Raw genomic sequence first — 14,747 nt, 5'->3', positions numbered from 1 at the left:
CAATCTGATCGTTGATAGTGGACTCCCTCACTTGGCGCGAAGCTATAGGACACATTCCGATGATCCACAATACTAACCTTCATCGCTCGTAGGACACCGGTCATAAGACACCTCAAGCCATTTATTTGGCGCATGTCATCCTCGTGATAGTTAAACTCGCTTCCTCCAGTGCCTTTGTTGCGTATGTACCCTTAGCTAAATAGAAATCTCATACGAACTACATAGTCTCTAATACCACAAACTATTTCAGATCTACATCCACCCCGTGACCCTACCACAATTGTGATGATTAGGCAATTAATTAAACCTTTTTAATATCATACTTATCAACCAGATGTCAAAACCTCCTGCACCTCAATGTACACAACTGAATGATCTCTCAATACTTTCGCATCCTTGATCTGGACGACGCGTTGTAATAATGGTTGAGCAACCCTGGCTCCCTTATAACCCCTCTATAGTATCACGAACCGTTGGTGCATAGTTGATACAGAGTGCGTAATTTCATACACGAGTGGATGCAAAAGGAACATAAGATATATGCTTCAAGACGAATAAATGCAGCATGATAAGGAATAAAAGAAGTGAAATTTCAGTTCTATAGCCTCTCGAAGATAAGTACAGACGTCTCCGTACCGATCCACAAGACTCTACTAAACTCGTTCATGACTCGTAGAACCTATGAACCTAGAGCTCTGATACTAACTTGTCACGACCAAAAATCCCACCACAAGCGTCGTGATGGCACCTAGTCTCTAAGATTAGGTAAGCCGATTTCCATTACATTTGGAAGCCATTTTTTTTAAACGAAACCAACAACGGAAATAATTATAACAACCCCCCAAGACTGGTAGTACTGAGTCACAAACTCTAACATAATACATGAAATGATCTCAATGATCGAACACTCAATACTGTTTGATTAAAAATTAACAGTACAATGAAATGAACAGACTCCAAGGGACTGCGACGACCAAGCAGCTCTACCTTGAATCCTTGCGATCACACTCTAACTCTGTCCAGGTCTGATACCTCCAATACTTAGCTCTGCATAAAAATGTGCAGAAGTGTAGTATGAGTACACCACGGTCGGTACCCAGTAAGTATCAAGACTAACCTCAGTGGAGTAGAGACGAGGTACAGTCAAGACACTCACTAGTCAAATAACCTGTATAATATAGCAGTATACAATGGTACTGGAAAACAACTAGCAGTGATAATAACAAACTCAACCAGTGATATAACAACAAGTCAATAAGAACATCATAATTATTACTCAGGCGAATAAGGAACACAAGTACAATCAACAAGTCAAGTCCTTCAAATATAAATCCTTCACATATTATTCTTTAAGATAAATATCTTACGAATATACTTCTTTTGAATAATTATCTTTCAAATATAATTCTTTTCAATAAATATATTTTCAAGTAAAAGTCACCATGTGACACCTCATTTCACAATCATAAAAATTACGGGTCTCAGCCCACTTTCATATTTTTCACGACACCTCGTGCCCATATTTCTATCACCATCACACCGACAACTCACGTGTCAATAATAAAATCATCATATTTTTCTCCAGCACCTCATGCCCATATTATTTTTATAACTGCACGGACAACTCACATACCAAAATATCAATGTATATAAGATTCACATGATCAATTTATTTTCAATAAAGTAAGGTTAAAAATCTTTAAATCAAGTAAGAAATCAACAAAAAGATAAGTTTATTTTAGAAATCGTTTGAGTGAGGAAAAATAACATTTCCATTAAAATAAAGCATCAGCTAAACTACTGATTTGGATATAGAATTTATTAAATTAAACATACTAGAAATTTTTCTTTTATTTAAAATAGCTCAATCATCAAAAACAAGTACAACCCAAATATACAAATCCTCAAAGTCTTGTACGAAAAAGTCAAGGTCAACACAATATATCAAGAAATATAAAACACTTAATATTAAGTCAAATAATACATCGCGAAAAATACAAGAATTTACAAATTATGGAAAAGTAAAATAACCAAAGGCAAGTGCATCCATAGAAAATATCAACAAAAGGGCACTCCCGAAGTACCGCCTCGTAGTCCCAAAAGTAAATATGCAAGACCGGGGGGGGGGGAGGGGGCAGTACATGGAGATCTCCCGGAATACTGTTCCATAGTCCCAAAGTAAATGTGCAGGGAAATATCTCGGAATACCGTTCTGTAGTCCCAAAGTAAATGTGCAGGAGAATCTCCCGGAATACCGTTCCGTAGTCCCAAAGTAAATGTGCAGGGGTATCTCCCGGAATACCGTTCCGTAGTTCCAAAGTACATGTGTAAGGGAATCTCCCGGAATACCGTTCCGTAGTCCCAAAGTAAATATGCAGGGGAATCTCCTGGAATACCGTTTCGTAGTTCCAAAGTAAATGTGCAGGGCAGGGGGATCTCCCGGAATACCGTTCCGTAGTCTCAAAGTAAATATGATTTCAACAACTGCACATCAAATGATCACATATCACAACTTGCCCCAGAAATCAACAATACATCATTTTCCACAATAAGGAGCCCATGGCTCGACCATAATGTGTACAAAATCTTAACAAAATATATTTCACATAAATTCAAGGTGGCAATCACACCAAATCATCATATAGAAATAATTTCAATAAACAAGGATCTAGGCATGGCAAATAGAGGATTTAATAAGTGCCAATAATTTTCAATTTAATACATAAGAACATCTAAGGATTTTTAATCAATGAAATTCGCACATATAAACCAAGTACGTACTCGTCACCTCGCGTACATGGTTTTTAATTACACAATTTGCACATAAGATTCAATGCCTAAGGGAAAATTCTCCCACTCGAGGTTAAGCAAGACACTTACCTTTTTGAAGTTAGGCCGATATTCCAAAATCGCCTTCTTGCTTGAATTGACCTCCGGACGACTCCAATCTTTCTTGAGCCTTCCTTACATTACTACGAGGTTCCAAAAATTCTAACAACTTCAATCTATTTAGAAGCATAACAAAAGTGAACCATAATTAGGAAAATTTTCATGGTTTCAGCTCATTTCAGCATTTTATCAAACACTAGGTGTGCAAATTTGGTTACAAGGTTCTTCTACAAGATTTCCTTCATTCCACAATCCAATCTTTACTTATTTGGTCTCAACAATCTTCTCACAAATTTTATTGGTACAAGCATATATACATAATACTCTTACACCCAAGAATCATACTCTCAATCACCAATCTTTTACCCCAAACTCGAAATTGAAGACTAGGGGTATGGAACCTTACCTCTTAGATGAAGAACTTGTGAGATTTCCTTGTTGGATTTCAAAGTTGAGACAAGATCTTGATGAACAAAATACTTCATCTACTTCCTCTCTCTAGAACACTCTCACTTCTCTCTAAAAAACCTCAGATAATTTTCCCAAATGAACCTCAAAGCCTATTTATCAAAATGGGGTCGGGTTATAAAAATAGGAAAATTAACCCTCCGAAAGTAGGTCTGCGGTCGTATAATGGACCACATAATGGGTATGCGGGCCGCAAAATTGATCGCAAAATCAGTGCCCCAGAACTGGGCTCTTCTGGTCCATTCTGCGACCAGTTTTGTGATCGCAGAAGCAGTTTTGCGATCGCATAATGATTTTGCGATCGCAGAATTGGTCGCAGAATCGTATTTTTTTCCAGCCTTTGGTAATAACTTCTTGTAGTAATGTCCGAATGACGAACAATTTGAAGCGTTGGAAATTAGACACTTAGACATTTCGTTTGATAGGTAATACACCATATAAATCTTCATATCAAGAGAGGTATGATCGTTTAAAGTTAGGTCTTGTGCGGACTCACTTGAAACCTTAGTCTATTATTAAAATTTCAACTTCAACATTCGATGCCGAAACCTATCGAATCAAGTCTGATTGAGCTCAAATTTTGCACACAAGTCATAAGTGACATAACAGACCTATTCCAATTATCAGAATCGGATTCCGACCTCGTTATCAAAAATTCAACCTTCGATCGAACTTTCCGAAAATCTTCTATTTTCCAACTTTCGCCAAATGCGTCGAATTATCCTACAGACTTCCAAATCCAAATCCGAACACGCGCCTAAGTCTAAAATCACCATACAAAGCTATTGACATCATCAAAATTCTATTCCGAGGTCGTTTCCTCAAAAGTCAATTCTTTGGTCAACTCTTTCCATTTAAGTTTCAAAATGAGAATTTCTCTTTCAATTAAATTCTAAATCTTCCGAAAATCAAATTCGATCATACCCGCGGGTCATAATATATATTATAAAGTTGCCCGGGATCTTAAGTCATTGAATGAGGCGTAAATTCTTAAAACGATAAGTCGAGTCGTTACCGTATTTAAATTGATTATAGCATTCTTGTGAGACGTCAGAAGAAGCTCTGAGCCGATCAAATTTTGAGGTTAAATATACGTGTGGTTTGAATTCATGCTTTTACCAATATTTTATTTAAATTTTTTATTCTATTTGTGTTTGCTTTATACGTCTTAGGCTTTCTGTATGTCGTGATTTCGTCCTTCCATTGTTGATCTAGCATAATATACTCAATGTTAATTATTTTCAAGAACTTATATTTTTTTAATTATTTTATTACTAATGTATTATTTAATAATATTTATTGAGTTCTTTTAGCTATATAATTAATGATATAGGTTCACGCGCAAATTGTATATCCTAAAACTAGTTAGTAAAAATATAGAGAACCCCAAATTATGAACCATTTGATTAATGAACTGGGTCAAATGGGTGAAATGGAAAATGAAATTTCATGTAGGCTGTTTTTGAGAGGAAGGATGTTTTCCAAACAGTAAGTCATGTTTTGGCAGGCAATACTAACTAAATTCTAGAAACATTTTCCACTAAAAGAGGAAAAATAATTTTCTTGGGATATGTTTTTCTTTTTCTTTTTCCTGTAGTCCATTTTTTGAAATAGTTTCTAAGTAAATTTTAGAAATGTCGGATAGTGAGACAACGTGACTTCTGAAAAAGTATTTTCTGGAATTATTTTTCATCATACAAACACACTTTCCAGTCGTGATAAGATTACACCTGGGTTTAGCTCTTAACCTGTTTTTATTTGTGTAATGATCCGATCGATCATTTTGAGCTCTAGCGCGTTGTTCGGCGGTTTGAAGCCTTGAGTAGCTTCACTTTATGTTTTATGACTTGTACGTGTGGTCGGAATTGAATTTCGGGAAGTTCAGAGTTGATTTGGAAAGAAAATTTTAATTTCGGAAGCTTTAAGTTGTAAGAATTGACTAAGGTTTGACTTTTGAGTAAACGACTTCGGAATCGGGATTTGAAGGTTCCAATAGGTTCGTATGTTGATTTCGAACTTGAGCGTAAGTTCGGGTTGAGTATCGGATCACCCGGGAGCATTTCGGTGCTTATTGTGGAAAGTTGGCATTTGAAAGGCTTTTGAATTTCTTAAGTTTGGTTTGAGGTGGACTTTAGTGTTGTCGATGTCCGTTTGGGATTTCGAACCTTGGAATGGGTTTGTGTTGTGATTCATGACCTATACGCAAAGTTTGGCGTCATTCCGGAATATTTTGGCATGGTTTGGACGCGTTCGTCGAAGTTTGAAAGTTTAGAGAGGGATTTCGATCGTCGATTCGTAGTTTCGATGTTGCCTGGCATGATTTGAGGCATCAACTAAGTTTGTAATATATTTTGGGACGTGCTGGTATAATTAGTTAAGGCCCCGAGGGCCTCGGATGGATTCCGGATAATTAACGGATCGATTTTGGACTAGGGGAATGCTGGGATTTTTTCTGGTTGCTGGTGCGATCGCTTCTGCCGAAGCTGGGTCGCAGAAGCGAGGATCGCGCCGCAAAAGCAGCTGGGAGTGAGCTGGGCAGAGGTCGCAGGTGCGAAGAAATTCCCGCACCTGCGAGATCGCAGATGCAACCAATGGAGCGCAGATGCGTATTTTGATGGGAAAGGCTAGGACCGCAGATGCGGTTGAATTCCGCAGAAGCGGAACCGCACCTGCGGATGAAACACCGGAGAAGCGAAGGCACAGAAGCACTGGAGGGGCCGCAGATGCGGAGGTTGAGGGGCCTGAAGGGAATCGCAGAAGCGGACTTTGTGATGCAGAAGCAGCTAATGGACCGCAGAAGCGGAAGGTCGCTCGGCAGTGTGTTCTTTTAAAACGGGGGGTTTGGCCCATTTTCACTTCATTTCGTCCATGTGAGCCGATTTTGGAGCATCTTTGGAGTGCCATCTTCATCATCTATTATGTGGTAAGTGATTTCTTCACATTGTGAGTTAAATACATGGTTTATATATGGATTTAAGCATGAGAACTTGTAGAAATTTGGGATTTTGGTGAAAAACCTAGAAAATTGGTATTTTTGGATTTTTACCACGAAATTGGACATGGAATTAGGAATAAATTATATATTTGAGTTCGTAATGTTATGGGTAATGATTATCTTCGAAAAGTTTCGGAATCTGGGCACGTGGGCCTGAAGGGTGATTTTATTGACTATTTGAGCGGAGTTGAAAATTATTATAAATTGATTAATTATGGGTAATAGAGTATATATTTATGGATTTGTTTGACTAGTTTTGGAGAGACGGGCATCGGTTTGAGGTGTTGGAGTGGCGTTGGAGCCGATTATAGAACTTCGGAGCGAGGTAAGTCTTATGTCTAACTCTGTGAGGGAAAAACTACCCCTAGGTGATGTATTTGATATGTGTTACTTGTTGCGGGGGCTACGTATGCACGAGGTGACGGGAGTCCGTACGTAGCTAGATTCATGTTATGTCAGGGTAGACTTAGGTTCTCGTCATGCTATAACTGTACTATTTGAGCTGCCGCTTGCCTATTAAATTTCTTTATTTTACGTTACAACTTGAGACTAGACTTGCATAGAGTGATAGACTTGCTATTGTAGAGAATTGACGGGCTTACTGTTTAGCCGCGGAATAATTGTACTCCTCTCATGAATTTCTCCCGTGCTATGCGTTTTCCTCGAAAGGTTTTCCTTAAAATCTATAACTCACATGCCTATTTGTGAGTAGGGTCAAGGACCCGTCAAAACTTCTTATTCTAATGGGATCGGGCCGTTCGCCTCGGCAGTATAATAGATACATCTATGGTTCGTGTCGTTCGACCCTCAGCAGTGCGCACATTATGTTGGGATCGGGCCGTTCACCTCAGCAAGATTATGTATCTCACTCTCATGGGAGCGGGCCGTTCGCCTCGGCAATACAATAGATGTATCTATGGTTCAGCAATATTATGATGGATCGGGCCGTACGCCTCGACATTTCTATAAAATACTCATATGAAATCGTGCGTAATAATTGACAAGAAGCCAGTATATCGGCGAGTTTTCCTTATTTGAACTGTGACGACCTATCTGGCGAGGTCCATTATATATACTCCGATTGAGGAGGTAACTACTAGCTGAGAGCTTGAGTTATTGTCGAGAGGAGAATTGTACCGCGTATTTATACTTGTTATTTCGTTTATCTACTCTGACTCACATCTGTTTACTTCTACTGTATCTATCTTATTGGACCACTAGTAAGTGTCGATGTCGACCTCTCGTCACTATTTCTATGGGGTTAGGCTGGATACTTACTGGGTACGCATTGATTTACGTACTCATGCTTCACTTGCTGCACTTATTGTGCATGTACATATATGTCTGGTGGTCTTTTGGGCGCAGAGGCGCGGCTATTGCGGGGATTTTACCGTGAGCTGTATTCCATATTATGATCCGCAACCTGCAGAGTCTCCATCAGAGTTATATATATTCTCTTGTCTAATTTATATTCCAAACAGATGTTGTACTTTATTATATTTCCTAGTTGATGCTAATGCACTTGTGACACCGGGTTTTTGGGGTTCCTACGGGTTATTCATTATTGTAGTTAGTGTAAATATTATCATTCATCCTGTAAATTATATTTCATACTATTTAATTAGTGAAAATCATGAATTAAAATAAGTAAAATGAGTAATTAAGTTGATAAATTACCGTTGGCTTGCCTAACGACGGTGTTAGGCACCATCACGACCTATAGCGGATTTTGGGTCGTGACAATTTGCCTTGGCGATGGACGCACTGACACGTCATATTCGAGGGGAAGTGTCATGGTGGGTGTTATTTGCAGATGGCATTGTATTGATTGACGAGACGCGAGGCAGTGTTAACGCTAGGTTGGAGGTTTGGAGACAAACCTTGGATTCTAAAGGCTTCAAGTAGCACATAACTAAGACAGAATATTTGGAGTGCAAGTTTAGCGGCGTGACTCATGAAGTGAATGTGGAAGTGAGGCTTGATACACAAATCATCCCCAAGAGAGAGAGTTTCAAGTACCCCGGGTCAATAATCTAAGGGAATGGGGAGATTGACTAGGATGTCACACATCGTATTGGAGAGGGATGGATGAAATAAAGACTCGCATCGATAGTGAGACTGACTATATTGTATGGATCAGAGAGTTGGCCAGTCAAAAACTCCCATGTCCATGAACGTAGCAGAAATAAGGATGTTAAAATGGAAGTACGGGCATACCGAGATAGATAAGATTAGGAATGAAGATATTAGAAAAAAAGGTGGTGTGGCCCCGGTGGAGGATAAGATACAGGAAGCGAGGCTTAGATGGTTCTATAAGTAATCTGTAATACTATACTGTAATATTACGAAACAGTAAATTTTTGTAACATAAAACAGAAACAAGAAAAAACAGAAATATACAGAAACTAGAGATTATCAGAAACCAGAATCAATAAATATATTGATGAATAAAATCGAGCCCACTGAATGCACAGTGTGTCCTTAAGGAGATTACTCCCCTCAAGTACCCGAGGTATTGGAATATTATCCTCCCATGATAGAACGATTGAACTCACCAGAGTATAGGTACCAAAAACGTCGGTGAAACAGCGAACCACTTGAAGGCTGTAAACCACACTGGAATTTAATTATGCAGAAGAAGGAGAAGAAGTTCAGAAAATTTCTTAAGGAAAGATTCTGGGATTAAGGCATATTTATAGCCATTTTCTGTCACTGTTTCTGAAAAGTTTCCAACCTTTCAGAAATAGCCATAGCTGTTGGAACAGGTGGGAACGATTCCCATTTAAAATATTTTGGGATATTTATTTTAAAATAATCTGGGAAAGAAACGGACCGGATCACGTCGCAGGTCCTGGGTTATTCCGGGTTGACTTTTTGTTAATTAATTAAATAATTGAAAGAAATTTTATCCAAAAAGATTAATCAATTAATCGTTGACCAAATCCGAATCCGAAGCTGAAGTCGAGCCGAGCCGAACGAGCAACGTTGACGACGACGCGAGGCTTTGTTTCTTTCCAACCCATTTAACACTAAGGGAAGTGCTTTCTTAATATAAGCAAATTTATTTTTCTTTCCACTATCAATGAGGGACACTTGCTCTTTTCAAAGCAAAAGGGAGCTCACTTTCCCTTCACTTTCATCCCCCCATTTCCCATTCACCAATCTTTTAATCCCAACAATCCCCCACATGAATGGGGAATGGCTATAAGACAAAGGAATACACGAACGAGTGTGTGATTTACATGCAAAGATTAATTGCATCTCGATAAGTAGGTTTCCCTTTGAACTTTCCGTAGTGAACTTATATCGCATATACTCGGTCAATCGGTAAATTTAATATCTTTGAATCGTCGAGCTTTGTTGTATACCTAGACAACATAAGTCACACAATCAACCCTTAACCATCTATGATTCTCACAGTTGTGTTCGTTTCAGCCATGAATACCGCCTGGTTTTATGAGTGCTTAGAGAATGGGCCTTTACTTTCATTCCCCTTGAAGCGGCTTACACTTCACACTCACATAGGTGATTTCTAAATGCGTAATCCAATAGACACACTATCTGGTCATTTCCTGCCAGACTTAGCAGATCATTAAAAAACTTTAAGCTTTACTGACTCATCAAAATAACTTTAATGCTTTACCCTAATTTTTGAACATTGTCTTCATCATGAGAATAGGTTGAATTATTTGACAATGTTGAACCTTCATTCATAACTTTGTTTGATATCTTTGAACCTAGCTCTTGGGATCTCCAGTCTGCTAGGTAGAGTTACCGCCATGATGACTTATCCTAGGCCTTAATCCCATTCCATTCGATGATTTTTCAACTGCCTCTCTAGATAGGCCTTTTGTAAGTGGATTCGACACGTTATCTCTTGACTTTACGTAGTCAATCATAATAACACCACTAGAGAGTAGTTGTCTAATGGTATTGTGTCTCCGTCGTATGTGACGAGATTTTCTATTATACATAACGCTCCCTGCCCTGCCTATTTCCGCTTGACTATCACAATGTATACATATAGGTGCTAAAGGTTTGGGCCAAAATGGAATATCTTTCAAGAAATTACAGAGCCATTCAACTTCTTCACCGGCCTTGTCTAAGGTTATGAATTCAGATTCCATTGTAGAACGGGCGATGCACGTTTGTTTGGATTATTTCCAAGACATTGCTCCACCCCCAATTGTAAAAACATATCCACTCGTGAATTTAAATTTAGATGATCCGGTGATCCAATTTGCATCACTATATCCCTCAATCACGGAGGGATATTTGTTATAATGTAGATCATAGTCTTGGGTATGTTTCAGATACCCCAAAACTCGTTTCATTGCCATCCAATGTATTTGATTGGGATTACTTGTAAACCGACTCAGTTTGCTAATAGCACATGCTATATATGGTCGCGTACAATTCATGATATACATCAAACATCCCAATACTCTTGCATAGTCCAGTTGTGAGTCACTTTCACCTTCATTTTTTTGAAGTGCATAACTCACGTCAATTGGAGTCTTGGCAATGTTGAAATCCAAATACTTGAACATGTCAAGTACTTTTTCAATGTAGTGAGACTGTGATAATGCTAGACCTTGTGGAGTCTTGTGAATTCCGATTCCTAAGATCACATCAACAACTCCTAAGTCTTTCATGTCGAATTTTCTAGCTAGCATGCGCTTAGTAGCATTTATATGTGCCATATCTTTGCTTATTATCAACATGTCATCAACATATAAACAAACAATGACTTCATGACCTGGAGTATTTTTAATGTAAACACATTTGTCACACTCATTGATTTTAAACCCACTTGCCAACATTGTTTGGTGAAATTTGGCATGCCATTGTTTGAGTACTTGTTTAAGTCCATAAAGTGACTTAGCAAGTTTGCACACTTTCTTTTCTTTACCCGAAACCACAAAACCCTCAGGTTGTTCTATGTTTCTTTCTCCAATTCTCCATTTAAGAAAGCTGTTTTAACATCCATTTGATGGATTTCAAGACCATACACGACCGCTAGTGCCACTAACACTCTAATAGATGTTATCCTCTTACTGGCTAGTAAGTGTCAAAGTAATCAATGCCTTCCTTTTGTCTATAACCTTTGACAACAAGTCTTGCCTTATATTTGTCAATAGTGCCATCAGCTTTCATTTTCTGTTTAAAGATTCATTTCGAACCTAAAGGCTTATTTCCTAGAGGAAGATCAACCAATTCCCATGTATGGTTATCCAAAATTGATTGAATCTCACTATTGACTGCCTCTTTCCAAAAATCTAAATCAGAAGATGACATGGTTGCTTTGACAGTTTGAGGCTCACTTTCAAGTAAGAATGTCACAAAATTTGGTCCAAAGAAAGTAGATGTTCTTTGACATTTGTTACGCCTTGGATCCTCTTCACTTGGAGTATTTTCCTTTGGCTCCTCCCGTGGTCGTTTAGGTCTTTCACTTAACGACTCGCATTCAGTATTATACAGATAGATGCTTTCAAAGAATTTAGCATTATCTGATTCAATTACCATATTAATATGAATTTCGGGATTATTAGATTTATGAACCAAAAACCGACATATTTTACTGTTTGTAGCATATCGAATAAAAACACAATCCATAATTTTTGGTCCGATCTTTACCCTTTTGGGTAAAGGTACTTGTACTTTTGCTAAACACCCCCACACTTTAAAATATTTCAAGTTGGGTTTTCTTCCTTTCATTTTCATATGGAATAGATTGCGTTTTGCTGTGGGGTACTCTGTTGAGTATTCAGTTAGCTGTAAGGATAGCTTCCCCCCACAAATTCTGCGGTAAGCCGGGAACTTATTAATAAGGAATTCATTATTTCCTTTGATATCCGATTTTTCCTTTCCACAATTTTATTGGATTGAGGTGTGTAGGGGATAGTAGTTTGATGGATAATTCCATATTCCGAACATATTTCTGCAAACGGAGATTCGTATTCTCTACCCCTATCACTTCAAATCATTTTAATCTTTTTATTCAATTGATTCTCCACTTCATTATTGTATTGCTTAAATGCTTCAATTGCTTCATCCTTACTATTAAGCAAATAAACATAAAAATATCGAGTACAATCGTCAATAAAAGTTATAAAATATTTTTTCCCACCACGAGATGGTGTTGACTTCATATCACAAATGTCATTATGAGTTAAGTCTAAAGGATTTGAATTCCTTTCAACAGACTTATAAGGATGTTTTACAAACTCAGATTCAACACATATTTGACATTTTGATTTATTACACTCGAATTTAGGCAATACTTCTAAATTAATTAACTTCCGCAAGGTTTTATAATTGACATGTCCTAAATAAATATGTCATAAATCATTTGACTCCAATAAATAAGAAGAAGCTGGAAATTTATTAATATTGTCAACAACCATTACATTGAGTTTGAAAAGGCCCTCTGTGAGGTAGCCCTTTCAAACATACATATCATTCTTGCGTACACCAACTTTGTCATATACAAATACACATTTGAATCCATTCTTAACAAGTAAAGAAGTTGAAACTATATTTTTCATAATAGTAGGAACATGAAGAACGTTGTTGAGCATTAGCACTTTACCGGAAGTCATCTTCAGGAATATCTTCCCATAGCCCTCAATCTTGGCTGTTGCAGTATTTTTCATGGAAAGCTCTTCTTCGGGACCAACAATAGAGTAAGTCATAAATGCTTCTTTGACAGCACAAATATGTCGAGTGGCTCCAGAGTCAATCCACCACCCTTTCGGATTTTTAACTAAGTTGCATTCCGAAAGCATTGCATACAGATCATCAATGCCATCATTTTTCTCCACTATGTTGGCCTGTCCCTTTTTTTGCCCTTTTTAGGGAGACGACATAAAAGGGCTTTGTGACTAGCTTTTCCACAATTGTAGCAGTTGCCCTTGAATGTCTTCTTCTTCTGATCCTCAGTCTGTCCGGAAGACCTCTTCCTCTTCTTACTTTTTGGAGCAATCTCCTCAACGATATTAGCTTCCATAATCGTTGAATTTTCACGAGACTTCTTCTCGGTTGTTTTGTTATCTTCCTCAATCTTGAGATGAATCAGAAGATCTTCCAACTTCATTTCTTTGCGCTTGTACTTCAGATAGTTTTTGAAATCTCTCCACGAAGGAGGTAACTTTTCAATCATTACAGCCACTTGAAATGCTTCATTCACTACCATACCTTCAGCAATAAAGTTGTGAAAAATAAGTTGAAACTCTTGAACTTGGGTTCCAATGATTTTGTTGTCTATAATTTTATAGTCTAGAAAATTGACAACCGCAAACGTTTTCAAGCATGCATCTTTAGTCTTGTACTTCTTCTCAAGTGCGTCCCATAATTCTTTTGAAGTATTCATAGCACTGTAGACATTGTACAAGTCATCCTCCAAAGTACTTAGGATGTAGCCTTTGCAAAGAAAATCTGCCTGTTTTCATGCCTCAACAATCATAAACTTCTCATTGTCTGGCATGTCGGTGGCAGACACTGGAGGGTCTTCACTGGTGAACTTCTGCATACCGAGTGTGGTAAGCCAAAAGAACACCCTTTGCTGCCATTCTTTGAAGTTGGCTCCAGATAATTTTCTCGTTTTTTGGCCGGCGGTACAAAAGTTTGGCTTGAAGAGGCTATCGTCATTGCCGCAACAGTCGGAGAAGAATTTCCATTATCAATTGCCATTTCTCACTGTCCACAACAGAAGAGTTCAATTAATGGCAGAAAATAGAACAGTAAACAGTACTATAATTAATGATAAACAGTACGTTTAATAAACAAAACTGAAGTTTTGTATATACTGTTTCACAATAAAATAATAAAATTTTTATGTTTTTCAAATCGTTTCTGAATTTTAATACTCCGATGAAGTTTTTATATCTTCAAATCAGAAATAGAAAAATTCAGACGGAGTAGAAAACCACAAAGGTTTTAATCTCCAAATCAGAATATAGATTATAGTATATTTATAATTTCTTTAAGATTGTTAGTAATCTGTAATACTATAATATATTATTACAAAATAGTAAATTTCTGTAACATAAAACAGAAACAAGAAAAAACAGAAATAGGAAGAAATTGGAGATTATCAGAAACCAGAATCAGTAAATATATTTCGGAATAAAATCGAGCCCACTGAATGCACAGTGTGTCCTTGAAGAAATTATTCTTCTCAAGTACCCGAGGTGTTGGAATATTATTCTCCCAGGATAGAACGATTTAACTCACTAGAGTATAGGTACCAAAAACGCCGGTGAAACAACGAACCACTCGAAAGCTGTAAACCACACTGGAATTTAATTGTGCAAAAGAAGGAGAAGAAGTTCAGAAAATTTCGTAAGGAAAGATTCTGAGATCAAGGCATATTTATAGCCATTTTCTGGCATTG

The sequence above is a fragment of the Nicotiana tomentosiformis genome, chromosome 12, assembly GCF_000390325.3.
Source record: "Nicotiana tomentosiformis chromosome 12, ASM39032v3, whole genome shotgun sequence".
NCBI classification, from domain to species: domain Eukaryota; kingdom Viridiplantae; phylum Streptophyta; class Magnoliopsida; order Solanales; family Solanaceae; genus Nicotiana; species Nicotiana tomentosiformis.
The sequence above is the reverse complement of the archived record's forward strand: the minus strand, read 5'-3'. Positions refer to the sequence as shown.